At 43.8% G+C, this 18965-nt stretch overlaps 1 protein-coding gene across 1 annotated transcript in view; it reads right to left on the bottom strand.

Annotated features, from left to right (window-relative positions):
* Positions 1-18965, bottom strand: part of LOC148477524 (spexin-like) — a 236814-nt gene that overhangs the window by 205439 nt on the left and 12410 nt on the right. The window lies entirely within an intron of this gene.

The raw sequence follows: 18965 nt of genomic DNA, 5'->3' as shown, positions 1-18965 counted from the left end.
CATTGTTATTACTATACTGTGCTGTACTGATCAATCAGGGACACACCGTGTATACAGGAGACACACAGATCCATCTCATATACCTGATACATTGTTATTACTATACTGTGCTGCACTGATCAATCAGGGACACACCGTGTATACAGGAGACACACAGACCCATCTCATGTACCTGACACATTGTTATTACTATACTGTGCTGCACTGATCAATCAGGGACACACTGTGTATACAGGAGACACACAGACCCATCTCATATACCTGACACATTGTTATTACTATACTGTGCTGCACTGATCAATCAGGGACACACTGTGTATACAGGAGACACACAGACCCATCTCATATACCTGACACATTGTTATTACTATACTGTGCTGCACTGATCAATCAGGGACACACCGTGTATACAGGAGACACACAGACCCATCTCATGTACCTGACACATTGTTATTACTATACTGTGCTGTACTGATCAATCAGGGACACACCGTGTATACAGGAGACACACAGACCCATCTCATGTACCTGACACATTGTATTACTATACTGTGCTGCACTGATCAGTCAGGGACACACCGTGTATACAGGAGACACACAGACCCATCTCATGTACCTGACACATTGTTATTACTATACTGTGCTGCACTGATCAATCAGGGACACACCGTGTATACAGGAGACACACAGACCCATCTCATATACCTGACACATTGTATTGCTATACTGTGCTGCACTGATCAATCAGGGACACACCGTGTATACAGGAGACACACGGACCCATCTCATATACCTCACACATTGTTATTACTATACTGTGCTGCTCTGATCAATCAGGGACACACCGTGTATACAGGAGACACACAGACCCATCTCATGTACCTGACACATTGTTATTACTATACTGTGCTGTACTGATCAATCAGGGACACACCGTGTATACAGGAGACACACAGACCCATCTCATATACCTCACACATTGTTATTACTATACTGTGCTGCTCTGATCAATCAGGGACACACAGTGTATACAGGAGACACACAGACCCATCTCATGTACCTGACACATTGTTATTACTATACTGTGCTGTACTGATCAATCAGGGACACACCGTGTATACAGGAGACACACAGACCCATCTCATGTACCTGACACATTGTTATTACTATACTGTGCTGCACTGATCAATCAGGGACACACCGTGTATACAGGAGACACACAGACCCATCTCATGTACCTGATACATTGTTATTACTATACTGTGCTGTACTGATCAAACAGGGACACACCGTGTATACAGGAGACACACAGACCCATCTCATATACCTGACACATTGTTATTACTATACTGTGCTGCACTGATCAATCAGGGACACACCGTGTATACAGGAGACACACAGACCCATCTCATATACCGGATACATTGTTATTACAATACTGTGCTGTACTGATCAATCAGGGACACACCGTGTATACAGGAGACACACAGACCCATCTCATGTACCTGACACATTGTTATTACTATACTGTGCTGTACTGATCAATCAGGGACACACCGTGTATACAGGAGACACACAGACCCATCTCATATACCTCACACATTGTTATTACTATACTGTGCTGCTCTGATCAATCAGGGACACACCGTGTATACAGGAGACACACAGATCCATCTCATGTACCTGACACATTGTTATTACTATACTGTGCTGTACTGATCAATCAGGGACACACCATGTATACAGGAGACACACAGACCCATCTCATATACCTGACACATTGTATTACTATACTGTGCTGCACTGATCAGTCAGGGACACACCGTGTATACAGGAGACACACAGACCCATCTCATGTACCTGACTTATTGTTGTTACTATACTGTGCTGCACTGATCAATCAGGGACACACCGTGTATACAGGAGACACACAGACCCATCTCATATACCTGACACATTGTTATTACTATACTGTACTGCACTGATCAATCAGGGACACACTGTGTATACAGGAGACACACAGACCCATCTCATGTACCTGACACATTGTTATTACTATACTGTGCTGAACTGATCAATCAGGGACACACCATGTATACAGGAGACACACAGACCCATCTCATATACCTGACACATTGTTATTACTATACTGTGCTGCACTGATCAATCAGGGACACACCGTGTATACAGGAGACACACAGACCCATCTCATGTACCTGACACATTGTTATTACTATACTGTGCTGTACTGATCAATCAGGGACACACCGTGTATACAGGAGACACACAGACCCATCTCATGTACCTGATACATTGTTATTACTATACTGTGCTGTACTGATCAATCAGGGACACACCGTGTATACAGGAGACACACAGACCCATCTCATATACCTGACACATTGTTATTACTATACTGTGCTGTACTGATCAATCAGGGACACACCGTGTATACAGGAGACACACAGACCCATCTCATATACCTGACACATTGTATTACTATACTGTGCTGTACTGATCAATCAGGGACACACCGTGTATACAGGAGACACACAGACCCATCTCATGTACCTGACACATTGTTATTACTATACTGTGCTGCACTGATCAATCAGGGACACACCGTGTATACAGGAGACACACAGACCCATCTCATATACCTGACACATTGTTATTACTATACTGTGCTGCACTGATCAAACAGGGACACACCGTGTATACAGGAGACACACGGACCCATCTCATATACCTGACACATTGTTATTACTATACTGTGCTGCACTGATCAAACAGGGACACACCGTGTATACAGGAGACACACGGACCCATCTCATATACCTGACACATTGTTATTACTATACTGTGCTGTGATCAATCAAGGACACACCGTGTATACAGGAGACACACGGACCCATCTCATATACCTGACACATTGTTATTACTATACTGTGCTGTACTGATCAAACAGGGACACACCGTGTATACAGGAGACACACGGACCCATCTCATATACCTGACACATTGTTATTACTATACTGTGCTGTACTGATCAAACAGGGACACACCGTGTATACAGGAGACACACGGACCCATCTCATATACCTGACACATTGTTATTACTATACTGTGCTGTACTGATCAAACAGGGACACACAGTGTATACAGGAGACACACAGACCCATCTCATATACCTGACACATTGTTATTACTATACTGTGCTGTACTGATCAATCAGGGACACACAGTGTATACAGGAGACACACAGACCCATCTCATATACCTGACACATTGTTATTACTATACTGTGCTGTACTGATCAATCAGGGACACACCGTGTATATACAGGAGACACACAGACCCATCTCATGTACCTCACACATTGTTATTACTATACTGTGCTGCACTGATCAATCAGGGACACACCGTGTATATAAGAGACACACAGACCCTTCTCATGTACCTGACACATTGTTATTACTATACTGTGCTGCACTGATCAATCAGGGACACACCGTGTATACAGGAGACACACAGACCCATCTCATATACCTGACACATTGTTATTACTATACTGTGCTGTACTGATCAATCAGGGACACACCGTGTATATACAGGAGACACACAGACCCATCTCATGTACCTCACACATTGTTATTACTATACTGTGCTGCACTGATCAATCAGGGACACACCGTGTATATAAGAGACACACAGACCCTTCTCATGTACCTGACACATTGTTATTACTATACTGTGCTGCACTGATCAATCAGGGACACACTGTGTATACAGGAGACACACAGACCCATCTCATATACCTGACACATTGTATTACTATACTGTGCTGTACTGATCAATCAGGGACACACCGTGTATACAGGAGACACACAGACCCATCTCATATACCTGACACATTGTTATTACTATACTGTGCTGCACTGATCAATCAGGGACACACCGTGTATACAGGAGACACACAGACCCATCTCATGTACCTGACACATTGTTATTACTATACTGTGCTGCACTGATCAATCAGGGACACACTGTGTATACAGGAGACACACAGACCCATCTCATATACCTGACACATTGTATTACTATACTGTGCTGTACTGATCAATCAGGGACACACCGTGTATACAGGAGACACACAGACCCATCTCATATACCTGACACATTGTTATTACTATACTGTGCTGCACTGATCAATCAGGGACACACCGTGTATACAGGAGACACACAGACCCATCTCATGTACCTGACACATTGTTATTCCTATACTGTGCTGTACTGATCAATCAGGGACACACGGTGTATACAGGAGACACACAGACCCATCTCATACACCTGACACATTGTTATTACTATACTGTGCTGCACTGATCAATCAGGGACACACGGTGTATACAGGAGACACACAGACCATCTCATGTACCTGACACATTGTTATTACTATACTGTGCAGCACTGATCAATCAGGGACACACCGTGTATACAGGAGACACACAGACCCATCTCATACACCTGACACATTGTTATTACTATACTGTGCTGCACTGATCAATCAGGGACACACCGTGTATACAGGAGACACACAGACCCATCTCATGTACCTGACACATTGTTATTCCTATACTGTGCTGCACTGATCAATCAGGGACACACGGTGTATACAGGAGACACACAGACCCATCTCATGTACCTAACACATTGTTATTACTATACTGTGCAGCACTGATCAATCAGGGACACACCGTGTATACAGGAGACACACAGACCCATCTCATACACCTGACACATTGTTATTACTATACTGTGCTGCACTGATCAATCAGGGACACACCGTGTATACAGGAGACACACAGACCCATCTCATGTACCTGACACATTGTTATTCCTATACTGTGCAGCACTGATCAATCAGGGACACACCGTGTATACAGGAGACACACAGACCCATCCCATACACCTGACACATTGTTATTCCTATACTGTGCTGCACTGATCAATCAGGGACACACCGTGTATACAGGAGACACACAGACCCATCTCATGTACCTGACACATTGTTATTCCTATACTGTACTGCACTGATCAATCAGGGACACACGGTGTATACAGGAGACAGACAGACCCATCTCATATACCTGACACATTGTTATTACTATACTGTGCTGCACTGATCAATCAGGGACACACGGTGTATACAGGAGACACACAGACCCATCTCATATATCTGACACATTGTTATTACTATACTGTACTGCACTGATCAATCAGGGACACACAGTGTATACAGGAGACAGACAGACCCATCTCATGTACCTGACACATTGTATTACTATACTGTGCTGCACTGATCAATCAGGGACACACCGTGTATACAGGAGACACACAGACCCATCTCATATACCTGACACATTGTTATTACTATACTGTGCTGCACTGATCAATCAGGGACACACTGTGTATACAGGAGACAGACAGACCCATCTCATGTACCTGACACATTGTTATTACTATACTGTGCTGCACTGATCAATCAGGGACACACGGTGTATACAGGAGACACACAGACCCATCTCATGTACCTGACACATTGTTATTACTATACTGTGCAGCACTGATCAATCAGGGACACACCGTGTATACAGGAGACACACAGACCCATCTCATACACCTGACACATTGTTATTACTATACTGTGCTGCACTGATCAATCAGGGACACACCGTGTATACAGGAGACACACAGACCCATCTCATACACCTGACACATTGTATTACTATACTGTGCTGTACTGATCAATCAGGGACACACCGTGTATACAGGAGACACACAGACCCATATCATGTACCTGACACATTGTTATTACTATACTGTGCTGCACTGATCAATCAGGGACACACCGTGTATACAGGAGACACACAGACCCATCTCATATACCTGACACATTGTTATTACTATACTGTGCTGTACTGATCAATCAGGGACACACCGTGTATACAGGAGACACACAGACCCATCTCATGTACCTGACACAATATTATTACTATACTGTACTGTACTGATCAATCAGGGACACACCGTGTATACAGGAGACACACAGACCCATCTCATGTACCTGACACATTATTATTACTATACTGTGCTGTACTGATCATCAGGGACACACCGTGTATACAGGAGACACACAGACCCATCTCATGTACCTGACACATTGTATTACTATACTGTGCTGTACTGATCAATCAGGGACTCACCGTGTATACAGGAGACAAACAGACCCATCTCATGTACCTGACACATTGTTATTACTATACTGTGCTGCACTGATCAAACAGGGACACACCGTGTATACAGGAGACACACAGACCCATCTCATATACCTGACACATTGTATTACTATACTGTGCTGCACTGATCAGTCAGGGACACACCGTGTATACAAGAGACACACAGACCCATCTCATATACCTGACACATTGTTATTACTATACTGTACTGTACTGATCAATCAGGGACACACGGTGTATACAGGAGACACACAGACCCATCTCATGTACCTGACACATTGTATTACTATACTGTGCTGCACTGATCAATCAGGGACACACCGTGTATACAGGAGACACACAGACCCATCTCATGTACCTGACACATTGTATTACTATACTGTGCTGCACTGATCAGTCAGGGACACACCGTGTATACAGGAGACACACAGACCCATCTCATATACCTGACACATTGTTATTACTATACTGTGCTGTACTGATCAATCAGGGACACACCGTGTATACAGGAGACACACAGACCCATCTCATGTACCTGACACATTGTATTACTATACTGTGCTGCACTGATCAATCAGGGACACACCGTGTATACAGGAGACACACAGACCCATCTCTTGTACCTGACACATTGTATTACTATACTGTGCTGTACTGATCAATCAGTGACTCACCGTGTATACAGGAGACACACAGACCCATCTCATATACCTGATACATTGTTATTACTATACTGTGCTGTACTGATCAATCAGGGACTCACCGTGTATACAGGAGACACACAGACCCATCTCATATACCTGACACATTGTTATTACTATACTGTGCAGCACTGATCAATCAGGGACACACCGTGTATACAGGAGACACACAGACCCATCTCATACACCTGACACATTGTTATTCCTATACTGTGCTGCACTGATCAATCAGGGACACACCGTGTATACAGGAGACACACAGACCCATCTCATGTACCTGACACATTGTTATTACTATACTGTGCTGTACTGATCAATCAGGGACACACCGTGTATACAGGAGACACACAGACCCATCTCATGTACCTGACACATTGTTATTACTATACTGTGCTGTACTGATCAATCAGGGACACACTGTGTATACAGGAGACACACAGACCCATCTCATGTACCTGACCCATTGTATTACTATACTGTGCTGTACTGATCAATCAGGAACACACTGTGTACACAGGAGACACACAGACACACAGACCCATCTCATGTACCTGACACATTGTTATTACTATACTGTACTGTGCTGATCAATCAGGGACACACCGTGTATACAGGAGACACACAGACCCATCTCATGTACCTGACACATTGTTATTACTATACTGTGCTGCACTGATCAATCAGGGACACACCGTGTATACAGGAGACACACAGACCCATCTCATGTACCTGACACATTGTTATTACTATACTGTGCTGTACTGATCAATCAGGGACACACCGTGTATACAGGAGACACACAGACCCATCTCATGTACCCCTGACACATTGTATTACTATACTGTGCTGCACTGATCAGTCAGGGACACACCGTGTATACAGGAGACACACAGACCCATCTCATGTACCTGACACATTGTTATACTATACTGTGCTGCACTGATCAATCAGGGACACACCGTGTATACAGGAGACACACGGACCCATCTCATATACCTCACACATTGTTATTACTATACTGTGCTGCTCTGATCAATCAGGGACACACCGTGTATACAGGAGACACACAGACCCATCTCATGTACCTGACACATTGTTATTACTATACTGTGCTGTACTGATCAATCAGGGACACACCGTGTATACAGGAGACACACAGACCCATCTCATATACCTCACACATTGTTATTACTATACTGTGCTGCTCTGATCAATCAGGGACACACCGTGTATACAGGAGACACACAGACACATCTCATGTACCTGACACATTGTTATTACTATACTGTGCTGTACTGATCAATCAGGGACACACCGTGTATACAGGAGACACACAGACCCATCTCATGTACCTGACACATTGTTATTACTATACTGTGCTGCACTGATCAATCAGGGACACACCGTGTATACAGGAGACACACAGACCCATCTCATACACCTGACACATTGTATTACTATACTGTGCTGTACTGATCAATCAGGGACACACCGTGTATACAGGAGACACACAGACCCATCTCATATACCTCACACATTGTTATTACTATACTGTGCTGTACTGATCAATCAGGGACACACCGTGTATACAGGAGACACACAGACCCATCTCATATACCTCACACATTGTTATTACTATACTGTGCTGCTCTGATCAATCAGGGACACACCGTGTATACAGGAGACACACAGACCCATCTCATGTACCTGACACATTGTTATTACTATACTGTGCTGTACTGATCAATCAGGGACACACCGTGTATACAGGAGACAAACAGACCCATCTCATATACCTGACACATTGTATTACTATACTCTGCTGCACTGATCAGTCAGGGACACACCGTGTATACAGGAGACACACAGACCAATCTCATGTACCTGACACATTGTTGTTACTATACTGTGCTGCACTGATCAATCAGGGACACACCGTGTATACAGGAGACACACAGACCCATCTCATGTACCTGACACATTGTTATTACTATACTGTGCTGAACTGATCAATCAGGTACACACCATGTATACAGGAGACACACAGACCCATCTCATATACCTGACATTGTATTACTATACTGTACTGCACTGATCAATCAGGGACACACCGTGTATACAGGAGACACACAGACCCATCTCATGTACCTGACACATTGTTATTACTATACTGTGCTGTACTGATCAATCAGGGACACACCGTGTATACAGGAGACACACAGACCCATCTCATATACCTGACACATTGTTATTACTATACTGTGCTGTACTGATCAATCAGGGACACACCGTGTATACAGGAGACACACAGACCCATCTCATATACCTGACACATTGTATTACTATACTGTGCTGTACTGATCAATCAGGGACACACCGTGTATACAGGAGACACACAGACCAATCTCATGTACCTGACACATTGTTATTACTATACTGTGCTGCACTGATCAATCAGGGACACACCGTGTATACAGGAGACACACGGACCCATCTCATATACCTGACACATTGTTATTACTATACTGTGCTGCACTGATCAAACAGGGACACACCGTGTATACAGGAGACACACGGACCCATCTCATATACCTGACACATTGTTATTACTATACTGTGCTGCACTGATCAAACAGGGACACACCGTGTATACAGGAGACACACGGACCCATCTCATATACCTGACACATTGTTATTACTATACTGTGCTGCACTGATCAAACAGGGACACACCGTGTATACAGGAGACACACGGACCCCATCTCATATACCTGACACATTGTTATTACTATACTGTGCTGCACTGATCAATCAGGGACACACCGTGTATACAGGAGACACACGGATCCATCTCATATACCTGACACATTGTTATTACTATACTGTGCTGTACTGATCAAACAGGGACACACCGTGTATACAGGAGACACACGGACCCATCTCATATACCTGACACATTGTTATTACTATACTGTGCTGTACTGATCAAACAGGGACACACCGTGTATACAGGAGACACACGGACCCATCTCATATACCTGACACATTGTTATTACTATACTGTGCTGTACTGATCAAACAGGGACACACAGTGTATACAGGAGACACACGGACACATCTCATATACCTGACACATTGTATTACTATACTGTGCTGTACTGATCAATCAGGGACACACCGTGTATACAGGAGACACACAGACCCATCTCATATACCTGACACATTGTTATTACTATACTGTGCTGTACTGATCAATCAGGGACACACCGTGTATACAGGAGACACACGGATCCATCTCATATACCTGACACATTGTTATTACTATACTGTGCTGTACTGATCAAACAGGGACACACCGTGTATACAGGAGACACACGGACCCATCTCATATACCTGACACATTGTTATTACTATACTGTCCTGTACTGATCAAACAGGGACACACCGTGTATACAGGAGACACATGGACCCATCTCATATACCTGACACATTGTTATTACTATACTGTGCTGTACTGATCAAACAGGGACACACAGTGTATACAGGAGACACACGGACACATCTCATATACCTGACACATTGTATTACTATACTGTGCTGTACTGATCAATCAGGGACACACCGTGTATACAGGAGACACACAGACCCATCTCATGTACCTCACACATTGTTATTACTATACTGTGCTGCACTGATCAATCAGGGACACACCGTGTATATAAGAGACACACAGACCCTTCTCATGTACCTGACACATTGTTATTACTATACTGTGCTGCACTGATCAATCAGGGACACACTGTGTATACAGGAGACACACAGACCCATCTCATATACTTGACACATTGTATTACTATACTGTGCTGTACTGATCAATCAGGGACACACCGTGTATACAGGAGACACACAGACCCATCTCATATACCTGACACATTGTTATTACTATACTGTGCTGCACTGATCAATCAGGGACACACCGTGTATACAGGAGACACACAGACCCATCTCATACACCTGACACATTGTTATTACTATACTGTGCTGCACTGATCAATCAGGGACACACCGTGTATACAGGAGACACACAGACCCATCTCATGTACCTGACACATTGTTATTCCTATACTGTGCTGTACTGATCAATCAGGGACACACGGTGTATACAGGAGACACACAGACCCATCTCATACACCTGACACATTGTTATTACTATACTGTGCTGCACTGATCAATCAGGGACACACGGTGTATACAGGAGACACACAGACCCATCTCATGTACCTGACACATTGTTATTACTATACTGTGCAGCACTGATCAATCAGGGACACACCGTGTATACAGGAGACACACAGACCCATCTCATACACCTGACACATTGTTATTGCTATACTGTGCTGCACTGATCAATCAGGGACACACCGTGTATACAGGAGACACACAGACCCATCTCATGTACCTGACACATTGTTATTCCTATACTGTGCTGCACTGATCAATCAGGGACACACGGTGTATACAGGAGACACACAGACCCATCTCATGTACCTAACACATTGTTATTACTATACTGTGCAGCACTGATCAATCAGGGACACACCGTGTATACAGGAGACACACAGACCCATCTCAAACACCTGACACATTGTTATTACTATACTGTGCTGCACTGATCAATCAGGGACACACCGTGTATACAGGAGACACACAGACCCATCTCATGTACCTGACACATTGTTATTCCTATACTGTGCAGCACTGATCAATCAGGGACACACCGTGTATACAGGAGACACACAGACCCATCTCATACACCTGACACATTGTTATTCCTATACTGTGCTGCACTGATCAATCAGGGACACACCGTGTATACAGGAGACACACAGACCCATCTCATGTACCTGACACATTGTTATTCCTATACTGTACTGCACTGATCAATCAGGGACACACGGTGTATACAGGAGACAGACAGACCCATCTCATATATCTGACACATTGTTATTACTATACTGTGCTGCACTGATCAATCAGGGACACACTGTGTATACAGGAGACACACAGACCCATCTCATATATCTGACACATTGTTATTACTATACTGTGCTGCACTGATCAATCAGGGACACACTGTGTATACAGGAGACACACAGACCCATCTCATGTACCTGACACATTGTTATTCCTATACTGTACTGCACTGATCAATCAGGGACACACGGTGTATACAGGAGACAGACAGACCCATCTCATATACCTGACACATTGTTATTACTATACTGTGCTGCACTGATCAATCAGGGACACACTGTGTATACAGGAGACACACAGACCCATCTCATATACCTGACACATTGTTATTACTATACTGTGCTGCACTGATCAATCAGGGACACACCGTGTATACAGGAGACACACGGACCCATCTCATATACCTGACACATTGTTATTACTATACTGTGCTGTACTGATCAATCAGGGACACACCGTGTATACAGGAGACACACAGACCCATCTCATGTACCTGACACATTGTTATTACTATACTGTGCTGCACTGATCAATCAGGGACACACCGTGTATACAGGAGACACACAGACCCATCTCATATACCTGACACATTGTTATTACTATACTGTGCTGCACTGATCAATCAGGGACACACCGTGTATACAGGAGACACACAGACCCATCTCTTATACCTGACACATTGTTATTACTATACTGTGCTGTACTGATCAAACAGGGACACACAGTGTATACAGGAGACACACGGACACATCTCATATACCTGACACATTGTATTACTATACTGTGCTGCACTGATCAATCAGGGACACACCGTGTATACAGGAGACACACAGACCCATCTCATATACCTGACACATTGTTATTACTATACTGTGCTGTACTGATCAATCAGGGACACACCGTGTATATACAGGAGACACACAGACCCATCTCATGTACCTCACACATTGTTATTACTATACTGTGCTGCACTGATCAATCAGGGACACACCGTGTATATAAGAGACACACAGACCCTTCTCATGTACCTGACACATTGTTATTACTATACTGTGCTGCACTGATCAATCAGGGACACACTGTGTATACAGGAGACACACAGACCCATCTCATATACCTGACACATTGTATTACTATACTGTGCTGTACTGATCAATCAGGGACACACCGTGTATACAGGAGACACACAGACCCATCTCATATACCTGACACATTGTTATTACTATACTGTGCTGCACTGATCAATCAGGGACACACCGTGTATACAGGAGACACACAGACCCATCTCATGTACCTGACACATTGTTATTACTATACTGTGCAGCACTGATCAATCAGGGACACACCGTGTATACAGGAGACACACAGACCCATCTCATACACCTGACACATTGTTATTACTATACTGTGCTGCACTGATCAATCAGGGACACACCGTGTATACAGGAGACACACAGACCCATCTCATGTACCTGACACATTGTTATTCCTATACTGTGCTGTACTGATCAATCAGGGACACACGGTGTATACAGGAGACACACAGACCCATCTCATGTACCTGACACATTGTTATTACTATACTGTGCTGCACTGATCAATCAGGGACACACGGTGTATACAGGAGACACACAGACCCATCTCATGTACCTGACAATTGTTATTACTATACTGTGCAGCACTGATCAATCAGGGACACACCGTGTATACAGGAGACACACAGACCCATCTCATGTACCTGACACATTGTTATTCCTATACTGTGCTGCACTGATCAATCAGGGACACACGGTGTATACAGGAGACACACAGACCCATCTCATGTACCTAACACATTGTTATTACTATACTGTGCTGCACTGATCAATCAGGGACACACCGTGTATACAGGAGACACACAGACCCATCTCATACACCTGACACATTGATCAGTGCAGCACAGTATAGTAATAACAATGTGTCAGGTGTATGAGATGGGTCTGTGTGTCTCCTGTATACACGGTGTGTCCCTGATTGATCAGTGCAGCACAGTATAGTAATAACAATGTGTCAGGTACATGAGATGGGTCTGTGTGTCTCCTGTATACACGGTGTGTCCCTGATTGATCAGTGCAGCACAGTATAGTAATAACAATGTGTCAGGTATATGAGATGGGTCTGTGTGTCTCCTGTATACACGGTGTGTCCCTGATTGATCAGTGCAGCACAGTATAGTAATAACAATGTGTCAGGTACATGAGATGGGTCTGTGTGTCTCCTGTATACACGGTGTGTCCCTGATTGATCAGTGCAGCACAGTATAGTAATAACAATGTGTCAGGTATATGAGATGGGTCTGTGTGTCTCCTGTATACACTGTGTGTCCCTGATTGATCAGTGCAGTACAGTATAGTAATAACAATGTGTCAGATATATGAGATGGGTCTGTGTGTCTCCTGTATACACCGTGTGTCCCTGATTGATCAGTGCAGCACAGTATAGTAATAACAATGTGTCAGGTATATGAGATGGGTCTGTCTGTCTCCTGTATACACCGTGTGTCCCTGATTGTTATTCCTATACTGTACTGCACTGATCAATCAGGGACACACCGTGTATACAGGAGACACACAGACCCATCTCATGTACCTGACACATTGTTATTCCTATATTGTGCAGCACTGATCAATCAGGGACACACCGTGTATACAGGAGACACACAGACCCATCTCATACACCTGACACATTGTTATTCCTATACTGTGCTGCACTGATCAATCAGGGACACACCGTGTATACAGGAGACACACAGACCCATCTCATGTACCTGACACATTGTATTACTATACTGTGCTGCACTGATCAATCAGGGACACACCGTGTATACAGGAGACACACAGACCCATCTCATGTACCTGACACATTGTTATTACTATACTGTGCTGCACTGATCAATCAGGGACACACTGTGTATACAGGAGACACACAGACCCATCTCATATACCTGACACATTGTTATTACTATACTGTGCTGTACTGATCAATCAGGTACACACCGTGTATACAGGAGACACACAGACCCATCTCATATACCTGACACATTGTATTACTATACTGTGCTGTACTGATCAATCAGGGACACACCGTGTATACAGGAGACACACAGACCCATCTCATGTACCTGACACATTGTATTACTATACTGTGCTGCACTGATCAATCAGGGACACACGGTGTATACAGGAGACACACAGACCCATCTCATATACTTGACACATTGTTATTACTATACTGTGCTGCACTGATCAATCAGGGACACACTGTGTATATAGGAGACACACAGACCCATCTCATGTACCTGACACATTGTTATTACTATACTGTGCTGCACTGATCAATCAGGGACACACTGTGTATACAGGAGACACACAGACCCATCTCATATACCTGACACATTGTTATTACTATACTGTGCTGTACTGATCAATCAGGGACACACCGTGTATACAGGAGACACACAGACCCATCTCATATACCTGACACATTGTATTACTATACTGTGCTGTACTGATCAATCAGGGACACACCGTGTATACAGGAGACACACGGACCCATCTCATATACCTGACACATTGTTATTACTATACTGTGCTGTACTGATCAATCAGGGACACACTGTGTACATAGGAGACACACAGACCCATCTCATACACCTGACACATTGTTATTACTATACTGTGCTGCACTGATCAATCAGGGACACACTGTGTATATAGGAGACACACAGACCCATCTCATATACCTGACACATTGTTATTACTATACTGTGCTGCACTGATCAATCAGGGACACACCGTGTATATAGGAGACACACAGACCCATCTCATATACCTGACACATTGTTATTACTATACTGTGCTGCACTGATCAAACAGGGACACACCGTGTATACAGGAGACACACAGACCCATCTCATATACCTGACACATTGTTATTACTATACTGTGCTGCACTGATCAAACAGGGACACACCGTGTATACAGGAGACACACAGACCCATCTCATGTACCTGACACATTGTTATTACTATACTGTGCTGCACTGATCAATCAGGGACACACTGTGTATACAGGAGACACACAGACCCATCTCATATACCTGACACATTGATATTACTATACTGTGCTGTACTGATCAATCAGGGACACACCGTGTATACAGGAGACACACAGACCCATCTCATATACCTGACACATTGTATTACTATACTGTGCTGTACTGATCAATCAGGGACACACCGTGTATACAGGAGACACACAGACCCATCTCATGTACCTGACACATTGTATTACTATACTGTGCTGCACTGATCAATCAGGGACACACGGTGTATACAGGAGACACACAGACCCATCTCATATACTTGACACATTGTTATTACTATACTGTACTGCACTGATCAATCAGGGACACACGGTGTATACAGGAGACACACAGACCCATCTCATATACCTGACACATTGTTATTACTATACTGTGCTGCACTGATCAATCAGGGACACACAGTGTATACAGGAGACACACGGACCCATCTCATATACCTGACACATTGTTATTACTATACTGTGCTGTACTGATCAATCAGGGACACACTGTGTACATAGGAGACACACAGACCCATCTCATACACCTGACACATTGTTATTACTATACTGTGCTGCACTGATCAATCAGGGACACACTGTGTATATAGGAGACACACAGACCCATCTCATTATACCTGACACATTGTTATTACTATACTGTGCTGCACTGATCAATCAGGGACACACCGTGTATATAGGAGACACACAGACCCATCTCATATACCTGACACATTGTTATTACTATACTGTGCTGCACTGATCAAACAGGGACACACCGTGTATACAGGAGACACACAGACCCATCTCATATACCCTGACACATTGTTATTACTATACTGTGCTGCACTGATCAAACAGGGACACACCGTGTATACAGCAGACACACAGACCCATCTCATATACCTGACACATTGTTATTACTATACTGTGCTGTACTGATCAATCAGGGACACACCGTGTATACAGGAGACACACAGACCCATCTCATATACCTGACACATTGTTATTACTATACTGTGCTGCACTGATCAAACAGGGACACACCGTGTATACAGGAGATACACGGACCCATCTCATATACCTGACACATTGTTATTACTATACTGTGCTGCACTGATCAAACAGGGACACACCGTGTATACAGGAGACACACGGACCCATCTCATATACCTGACACATTGTTATTACTATACTGTGCTGCACTGATCAAACAGGGACACACCGTGTATACAGGAGACACACAGACCCATCTCATACACCTGACACATTGTTATTACTATACTGTGCAGCACTGATCAATCAGGGACACACCGTGTATACAGGAGACACACAGACCCATCTCATACACCTGACACATTGTTATTACTATACTGTGCTGCACTGATCAATCAGGGACACACCGTGTATACAGGAGACACACAGACCCATCTCATGTACCTGACACATTGTAATTCCTATACTGTGCTGTACTGATCAATCAGGGACACACGGTGTATACAGGAGACACACAGACCCATCTCATACACCTGACACATTGTTATTACTATACTGTGCTGCACTGATCAATCAGGGACACACGGTGTATACAGGAGACACACAGACCCATCTCATGTACCTGACACATTGTTATTACTATACTGTGCAGCACTGATCAATCAGGGACACACCGTGTATACAGGAGACACACAGACCCATCTCATGTACCTGACACATTGTTATTCCTATACTGTGCTGCACTGATCAATCAGGGACACACGGTGTATACAGGAGACACACAGACCCATCTCATGTACCTAACACATTGTTATTACTATACTGTGCAGCACTGATCAATCAGGGACACACCGTGTATACAGGAGACACACAGACCCATCTCATACACCTGACACATTGATCAGTGCAGCACAGTATAGTAATAACAATGTGTCAGGTGTATGAGATGGGTCTGTGTGTCTCCTGTATACACGGTGTGTCCCTGATTGATCAGTACAGCACAGTATAGTAATACAATGTGTCAGGTATATGAGATGGGTCTGTGTGTCCTCCTGTATACACGGTGTGTCCCTGATTGATCAGTACAGCACAGTATAGTAATACAATGTGTCAGGTATATGAGATGGGTCTGTGTGTCTCCTGTATACACGGTGTGTCCCTGATTGATCAGTACAGCACAGTATAGTAATAACAATGTGTCAGGTATATGAGATGGGTCTGTGTGTCTCCTGTATACACGGTGTGTCCCTGATTGATCAGTGCAGCACAGTATAGTAATAACAATGTGTCAGGTACATGAGATGGGTCTGTGTGTCTCCTGTATACACGGTGTGTCCCTGATTGATCAGTACAGCACAGTATAGTAATACAATGTGTCAGGTATATGAGATGGGTCTGTGTGTCTCCTGTATACACGGTGTGTCCCTGATTGATCAGTACAGCACAGTATAGTAATAACAATATGTCAGGTATATGAGATGGGTCTGTGTGTCTCCTGTATACACGGTGTGTCCCTGATTGATCAGTGCAGTACAGTATAGTAATAACAATGTGTCAGGTATATGAGATGGGTCTGTGTGTCTCCTGTATACACCGTGTGTCCCTGATTGATCAGTACAGCACAGTATAGTAATACAATGTGTCAGGTACATGAGATGGGTCTGTGTGTCTCCTGTATACACGGTGTGTCCCTGATTGATCAGTGCAGCACAGTATAGTAATAACAATGTGTGAGGTACATGAGATGGGTCTGTGTGTCTCCTGTATACACGGTGTGTCCCTGATTGATCAGTACAGCACAGTATAGTAATACC

This window comes from Taudactylus pleione, unplaced genomic scaffold (assembly GCF_031769625.1).
Source record: "Taudactylus pleione unplaced genomic scaffold, aTauple2 ptg000708l, whole genome shotgun sequence".
In the NCBI taxonomy this organism is placed as follows: Eukaryota; Metazoa; Chordata; class Amphibia; order Anura; family Myobatrachidae; genus Taudactylus; species Taudactylus pleione.
The sequence above is the reverse complement of the archived record's forward strand: the minus strand, read 5'-3'. Positions and strand labels throughout refer to the sequence as shown.